Consider the following 9,162-nt stretch of genomic DNA (forward strand, 5'->3'; position numbering starts at 1 on the left):
GGATGTAAAGCTACAAGATAATAACATCTAGTGGAGTAAAGCTACAAGAAATAACATCTAGTAGAGTAAAGCTACAAGAAAACATGTAGTGGAGTAAAGCTACAAGTAATAACATCTAGTGGAGTAAAGCTACAAGAATAACATATAGTGGATTAAAGCTACAAGATAATAACATCTAGTGGAGTAAAGCTACAAGATAACATCTGTGAGTAAAGCTAACAGATAATAACATCTAGTGGAGTAAAGCTACAAGATAACATCTGGTGGAGGAAAGCTACAAGATAATAATATCTAGTGGAGTAAAGCTACAAGATAACATCTAGTGGAGTAAAGCTACAAGATAATAACATCTAGTGGAGTAAAGCTACAAGATAATAACATTAGTGGAGTAAAGCAACAAATATAACATTAGTGGAGTAAAGCTACAAGATAATAACATCTAGTGGAGTAAAGCTACAAGATAACACTAGTGGAGTAAAGCTACAAGATAATAACATCTAGTGAGTAAAGCTACAAAGTAACACATAGTGGAGTAAAGCTACAAGATAACATCTAGTGGAGTAAAGCTACAAGATAACATATAGTGGAGTAAAGCTAAAGATAACATCTAGTGGAGTAAAGCTACAAGATAATAACATATAGTGGAGTAAAGCTACAATATAATAACATATAGTGGAGTAAAGCTACAAGATAATAACATCTAGTGGAGTAAAGCAACAATATAACATTAGTGGAGTAAAGCTACAAGATAACATATAGTGGAGTAAAGCTACAAGATAATAACATATAGTGGAGTAAAGCTACAAGATAACATCTAGTGGAGTAAAGCTACAAGATAACATCTAGTGGAGTAAAGCTACAAGATAATAACATCTAGTGGAGTAAAGCAACAATATAACATGTAGTGGAGTAAAGCTACAAGATAACATATAGTGGAGTAAAGCTACAAGATAATAACATCTAGTGGAGTAAAGCTACAAGATAACATCTAGTGGAGTAAAGCTACAAGATAACATCTAGTGGAGTAAAGCTACAAGATAATAACATCTAGTGGAGTAAAGCAACAATATAACATGTAGTGGAGTAAAGCTACAAAGATAACACTCGTGGAGTAAAGCTACAAGATAAAACATCTAGTGGAGTAAAGCTACAAGATAATAACATCTAGTGGAGTAAAGCTACAAGATAACATCTAGTGGAGTAAAGCTACAAGATAATAACATCTAGTGGAGTAAAGCTACAATATAATAACATATAGTGGAGTAAAGCTACCAGATAACATGTAGTGGAGTAAAGCTACAAGATAGTAACATATAGTGGAGTAAAGCTACAAGATAACATCTAGTGGAGTAAAGCTACAATATAATACCAGCTAGTAGAGTAAAGCTACAATATAATAACATATAGTGGAGTAAAGCTACAATATAATAACATATAGTGGAGTAAAGCTACAAGATAACATCTAGTGGAGTAAAGCTACAATATAATACCATCTAGTAGAGTAAAGCTACAAGATAATAACATCTAGTGGAGTAAAGCTACAAGATAATAACATCTAGTGGAGTAAAGCAACAATATAACATGTAGTGGAGTAAAGCTACAAGATAACATCTCGTGGAGTAAAGCTACAAGATAACATCTCGTGGAGTAAAGCTACAAGATAACATCTAGTGGAGTAAAGCTACAAGATAATAACATATAGTGGAGTAAAGCTCAGATAACATCCATAATGCAAGCTGGACTCTTATTATCACTATGTACTGATGGACAAAACTGTAACGATGTAAATGTATTATGAGTATTATACAGTAAATGTCCTGGCTAGTGTGTTAGTGGACACTACAATGTATTGCTAGTGTTGGAACACTACAATGTATTGGCTAGTGTGTGTGTTGTAATAGTGCAATAGAGCAGTGTTCAGTTTAGGATTCAGTTAGAATTCAGTTAGGAATTCAACATGAAATTCCATCGACGCTACGTTGGAAACAAGTTGAATCTTGTTGTTAAAGACAGGAAGCTGTAAAGTCTAGAATGTGTCTGCAACAGAGAGATCTTACCAGTACCAAGACCATCCATCCCTGGAATATCATCTCCAAACCTGAGGAAAACAATCAACATCACTTTGTTTTATAGAACATTATCAGAACGACCAGATCATCAACTGTAAACTATCTAAATGGTGTCACTGTTGAGGTTGTATGGCTGAACATGAATGTATCACACTGTATGTTCTAATCATTATTCAAATAATAATTTATTCACCAGTGGTGCTAGTGGGCAGAGATATCGGAGGATCAGCTCATCGCAATCAATTACATTTCAGCCATAGAATAAGCCTGTACTCCTATATCATCACCACAGCTCCTCTGTTCTCTACCACAAAGCATTGAGTACCACTGAATTACCTTGTAAAGAAATCAAATGAATAGTGCTGGAGTCAGGTGTAGTGGTAACACTGCTGACTAGAATAGTGCTGGAGTCAGTGTTAGTGGTAACACTGCTGACTAGAATAGTGCTGGAGTCAGGTCTAGTGGTAACACTGTGACTAGAATAGTGCTGGAGTCAGGTCTAGTGGTAACACTGCTGACTAGAATAGTGCTGGAGTCAGGTTAGTGGTAACACTGCTGACTAGAATAGTGCTGGAGTCAGGTCTAGTGTAACACTGCTGACTAGAATAGTGCTGGAGTCAGGTCTAGTGGTAACACTGTGACAGAATAATGCTGGAGTCAGGTCTAGTGGTAACACTGCTGACTAGAATAGTGCTGGAGTCAGGTCTAGTGGTAACACTGTGACTAGAATAATGCTGGAGTCGTGTAGTGGTAACACTGCTGACTAGAATAATGCTGGAGTCAGGTCTGTGGTAACACTGCTGACTAGAATAGTGCTGGAGTCAGGTCTAGTGGTAACACTGTGACTAGAATAGTGCTGGAGTCAGTGGGTAGCTGTAACACTGCTGACTAGAATAATGCTGGAGTCAGGTCTCGTGGTAACACTGCTGACTCAGATCACACACAGCACTGGAGATGGGGTTACTAATCCTGCCTCAGCCCCCACTCTCTGTATCCCTCTCTACCTTACCACTGTCACTGACCTTAAACAATACAATATAAAAATATATATATATGTAAAGAATATGAATAAATCAGAGATAAAATTAGAAATACATTTGGAAATGTTTAGAAATCTTTATTTTATAACTAAATCAAATTAATAGTGACTCATCCAATGACCCCCCTCTGGGAATGCTTTTAAACTGGAGAGTGTAACTCTGTTTGAACTTGGGGGGCCCCTTGGTTGGGGAGCGAGAACAGGTGACTCGGATGGTGCCCAGGTTATTCATGGTTCTGTTGGTCTTTGTGGGGACACTGGGTCTGTAGACTGTCTGTCTGTGGTGGTTTCTGGTTTGGTTACACTGATGAAATGTAGATGAGAAGAGATGTCAGGTATCTTGTATAGTTTGAATAAATATCTATGGCACTTAATATAATTCATTTGGATGAGATGGGGCATCTCAAGAGATCTAATCTCCCCCCCCCCCCACACACACAGTTCTGAGAGGAGATAAAATAACCCCTTCATTTACATGAAGCTATAAATAAGGAGGGGAGGAGGGGAGGGGAAGCAGGTGTGTCCTGGGGGAGAAAGGGGAACAACACATCACTGCCTGTAACTCAGTGTCAGAACTAGAACACGTCCCTGGTGAATGACTCTGATAACTAGAGATAGTAGACATGAAACCATCAGCTGGTCTTTGGGTGGGACTGAAACCAGAGGTCTACAGACAGCTGTTCCTGTTGTAAAGTACATGTAGATCTTTCCTCAGTCATTATTGGTGGTCCTATGTCTGCCTCTGGTGGACGTTGACAGAACTGCAGCCTCTATTCTGATCACTGATGCAGAATATGAAACACAGCATGACATGACTCTCTCTATATGTTGGACCAATCCTAACTTCCACTTAAGGGGATACTTCAGAATTTTGTCAATGAGGCCCTTTATATACTTCCCCAGAGTCAGATGGACTTGTTCATACCATTTGTATTTCTCTGTGTCCAGTTTCCAGTTTGAAGGATAGTTAGTTTAGTCAGTCAATGTTAACAGCGTTTCCCATGACTTCCAGTCATGTGCGATCTTCATCTGACTCTGGAGAAGAATAAAGGACCTCATTGAGTGTTTACTTAGTCATGGATGGATGTCAGTGGGAGACTAGTGAAGACCAGACCTATACAGTTGTAATAATGCTGAAATGATACGGAGTCCAACATAATGTTAATACTAGAGAACAGTCAACTGTTAGGTCATCTCTGGTTGGTCAGAATCCTTTTTGATAATAAACAGGTAAGGATTCTGGGCTCCTTTCTTGTTCAATTTAAACAGTCATTTATCCAGATCACCCTCATTAAGTGCTGCTAACACTGATTCATCAACATGCTCAAATACAAACACTTGTTCTTTAGAATGTTCTTTATTAATATCCACAATACAACAAAGCTCTAACTATTCCTCTATTAATCATTAGTAATTCAACTATTTCACAAAGTAGAGAGATAGTCATCATGACAGTGTTTCAGATGTATGTTTTAGAGAACATGATGCTGCCAGTACAGTGAATGCATCAATAGTAACTTGTCATGAGAAACAACCCTCAACAACTATTTGACTATACATTGGTTATTGTCATAATATTCACTGCTGCATTCAGACTTCAGCCCAATATCATCCATGTTGTTAGGATTTTAACGTCTATATTTAACAGCAAAGCAAGATAAACACATTAATTAAAAATAAAAGCTGCACTCTTTAAGCTTAACAAACTACCATTGTATTGATTGTTAAACTTGTTTTACAGATACAACTAGTCTTTCTGATCTCTTTCTCAGAGAATGTTGACCCCAACGACACTTTACATGTGAACACCAGGTCCTTGTCCCAGTCTGCAGTCTGAATGGTCAGATAGCTGCTGATCTGAAGGTTTTGTCTGGTTGCTGCTCAGCAGGGCTGGTAGAAACATCTTCTGTCACTGATTCACCTTAGAATCCAGCTGACATCTGCCAACCCCTTGGACTTCTGAGACAGGTTACTAGTCAGACACACCAGTGTTGCTCTGCTGGACTTGAGGTCTTCAGTGGAGGAGGGAACAGGTCACAGCAGGTGTACCAGATCTCCATCTGTAGAAAGGAGTCAACGGATGGATGAGAAGAAAACACAATGGATAACAGTTTATATTTCAGACACATGTGGTATCATTACCAATACACCCTGCATTAAGAGCAATTATATAGACTGCTCTTCATGATGTTTACAATGATATGATAGAAGGAATCATACGGTGTTAAGTGTTAAAATGAGAGACAGAGCAATTCTGGAAACATTATTATAATATTACATCAGCTCTGGAAGACTAAAATGCTAAAAGCTGAAGAAATGTGACATTTAAAATAAAATACAAATAATTCACAAGGAAAAATGGATTTTTAAAAAGATGGATAAACATTTTGAAATATCTCCTTTACATTGAGTTATATAGACAACAGAACACAGATATTAATGATTAAACACTTGAGATGAAAGATCTCTTACATTGAGTTATATAGACAACAGAAAAACAAGAATTCATGATAAACACTTTGAGATGAAAATATCTCCTTTACATTGAGTTATAATAGACAACAGAAACACAAGAATATTGATTAAACACTTGAGATGAAAATCTCCTTTACATGAGTATATAGACACAGAAACACAAGATATTATGATTAAACACTTGAGATGAAAATCTCCTTTACATTGAGTTAACAGACAACAGAAACACAAGATATAATGATAAAACATGAACAGAGCAGACCAACCAGAGACATTAACACAGTCATCAAAACTGTTTCATAAGTCATTTAAAACAAAATACGAGACAGGATTAAAAGCAGGTGCAAAATATTAAATCAGTGAATTTAAATGACATTTTATTAAACAAACATTTAAAAAAATAATATATATATCTGACCAACACTATAGTAGAAACAAAACAATTCGTAGATTAACACATTAGAAGGGTACTCACCAGTAACAATGAGCTTGGTTCCTTGTCCGAATACCACAGTGATTCAGTTTGTATACACAAGCCGTACAAACCTCCTCCCTCTCTCTACTGAGAGGACAGGAACTGAAACATCCATTCAGACAGAGCTTCACTCTCTCTACTGAGAGGACAGGAACTGAAACATCCCATTCAGACAGAGCTTCACTCTCTCTACTGAGAGGACAGGAACTGAAACATCCCATTCAGACAGATCTTCACTCTCTACAAACATCTCAGGTTTTTCTAGAGTTTCTCTCTATGAAGTAACAGTATATAGTATAGCATCATATTCTGCTGTTGGTGTCTGGTCCTTTTCAATCCATGAATTGAAGCGCTTTCCATATGATACAGTCTTCACTTGATGATGATGATGATGATATGATGATGATGATTACGTCAAGAATGGCTAAATCTCTTTTCACAGTCGTCTTATAACCTTGTTGACATGCAGGGATGGATGGTTCCTCCATTTCCAGATCTCCCATTGTGACATGTATATATTGTTATAATAATCACTGACCAACTGATGTTTCTTAGAGTTCACCCCTCTACCACGAAGCAGAAGTGAGTGTATTTGGGGAGGAGGTTTTTGTCATGGTGTATATCACTGTGATGCCCACTCGTCAACAGAGTAGTCATTCGTTTTACAGTAATACACTGCTGAGTCTGTCTCCTCCACAGAATTAATAATCAAACGATAATCTGATTTCGACTGATGATTAGATGTGAATTTAGGAGAGGAGAAACCAGAGCCATAGGTAGGAGCACTATTACCATGGTAGAACCTTATCACATACTGAGGAACTCCTCCTGGAACCTGTTTATACCAATTAGCACCACTATCCTGAACAGTCCCCAGGTTACAGTCCAGAGTGGCCATCTCTCCTTTCCTCACCGTTACAACAGGTGGCTTCTGTGTCACCACAGTCACACCACTGACACCTGGGAAATAAGACGACATGTAGTAAAGAGAAACATACAAACTCATTAATAATAAAACAGGAAGTAAAACCTCCAGGAAGTCAGACTCCTTACATGTTAGAACAGTGATGAGAGTGCAGAGTGTCCCCAGCATGTTGCCAGTGTGTGGTGTGAACGGCCCTTACTGTCCACCTGAGAGATGAGCAGGGTTGGAGTGTGAGGAGAGGAGAGGCTGCAGGACCCACCTATAAGGAGACAGACAGGGTGGCCAGAGAGGCCTTCTACAGTAACTATCACCAGCTCTCTCATAGTTGATTGACATGTCTGGGGGTTAACAGACTTCCACAGTTCTAATAATACTATATATAATATTGATCTTTACTCTAACACACTGACCTACAAGTCACTTTAAATGTGTCCCAACTATTTAAGAAATGGCATGTATGATAACTAACTCAAATATATTTGTTCTGCTTTTGACCCTCCACCATCTCTACCCTCATCACAGCTCCATTATATAATCCATGATGTTTATATTAATCACACATATCCTCTACCTCCTCCATTATATAATCCATGATGTTTATATTAATCACCACATATCCTCTACCCTCCTCCATTATATAATCCATGATGTTTATATTAATCACCACATATCCTCTACCCTCCTCCATTATATAATCCATGATGTTTATATTAATCACCACATATCCTCTACCCTCCTCCATTATATAATCCATGATGTTTATATTAATCACCACATATCCTCTACCTCCTCCATTATATAATCCATGATGTTTATATTAATCACACATATCCTCTACCCTCCTCCATTATATAATCCATGATGTTTATATTAATCACTACATATCCTCTACCCTCCTCCATTATATAATCCATGATGTTTATATTAATCACACATATCCTCTACCCTCCTCCATTATATAATCCATGATGTTTATATTAATCACACACAATCATCTCTACCTCCTCCATTATATAATCCATGATGTTTATATTAATCACCACATATCCTCTACCTCCTCCATTATAATCCATGATGTTTTATAATCCATTCCTCTACTCCATTATATATTGAGTTTATATTAATCACACATATCCTCTACCTCCTCCATTATATATCGATGTTTATATTAATCACACATATCCCTCTACCTCCTCCATTAATATATGATGTTTAATTTAATCACTACATATCCTCTACCCTCCTCCATTATATAATCCATGATGTTTATATTAATCACCACATATCCTCTACCCTCCTCCATTATATAATCATGATGTTTATATTAATCACAACATATCCTCTACCTCCTCCATTATAAATCCATGATGTTTATATTAATCACCACATATCCTCTACCCTCCTCCATTTAATAATCCATGATGTTTATATTAATCACCACATATCCTCTACCCTCCTCCATTATATAATCCATGATGTTTATATTAATCACACATATCCTCTACCCTCCTCCATTATATAATCCATGATGTTATATTAATCACCACTATCCTCTACCCTCCTCCATTATATATGATGTTTATATTAATCACTACATATCCTCTACCCTCCTCCATTATATAATCCATGATGTTTATATTAATCACTACATATCCTCTACCTCCTCCATTATATATATGATGTTTATATTAATCACCACATATCCTCTACCCTCCTCCATTATATAATCCATGATGTTTATATTAATCACCACATATCCTCTACCCTCCTCCATTATATAATCCATGATGTTTATATTAATCACCACATATCCTCTACCCTCCTCCATTATATAATCCATGATGTTTATATTAATCACCACATATCCTCTACCCTCCCCATTATATAATCCATGATGTTTATATTAATCACCACATATCCTCTACCCTCCTCCATTATATAATCCATGATGTTTATATTAATCACCACATATCCTCTACCCTCCTCCATTATATAATCCATGATGTTTATATTAATCACCACATATCCTCTACCCTCCTCCATTATATAATCCATGATGTTTATATTAATCACCACATATCCTCTACCCTCCTCCATTATATAATCCATGATGTTTATATTAATCACCATCTATCCTCTACCCTCCTCCATTATATAATCCATGATGTTTATATTAATC

The 9,162-nt window shown here is 36.9% G+C and overlaps 1 long non-coding RNA gene and 1 pseudogene across 1 annotated transcript; one reads left to right on the forward strand and one right to left on the reverse strand.

The window, feature by feature from the left end:
- The first annotated feature begins 2,367 nt into the window (after nt 1-2,367).
- On the forward strand, nt 2,368-3,163 carry LOC139023798 (uncharacterized). Its single transcript, XR_011475002.1, has 2 exons — nt 2,368-2,819; nt 2,943-3,163. It is a non-coding gene; the product is annotated as an uncharacterized lncRNA (long non-coding RNA).
- A 1,643-nt stretch (nt 3,164-4,806) lies between these two features.
- Nucleotides 4,807-7,265, reverse strand: LOC111956984 (immunoglobulin lambda-1 light chain-like; annotated as a pseudogene).
- Nucleotides 7,266-9,162: the final 1,897 nt, after the last annotated feature.

The sequence above is a fragment of the Salvelinus sp. IW2-2015 genome, linkage group LG4p (assembly GCF_002910315.2).
Source record: "Salvelinus sp. IW2-2015 linkage group LG4p, ASM291031v2, whole genome shotgun sequence".
Lineage (NCBI taxonomy): Eukaryota > Metazoa > Chordata > Actinopteri > Salmoniformes > Salmonidae > Salvelinus > Salvelinus sp. IW2-2015.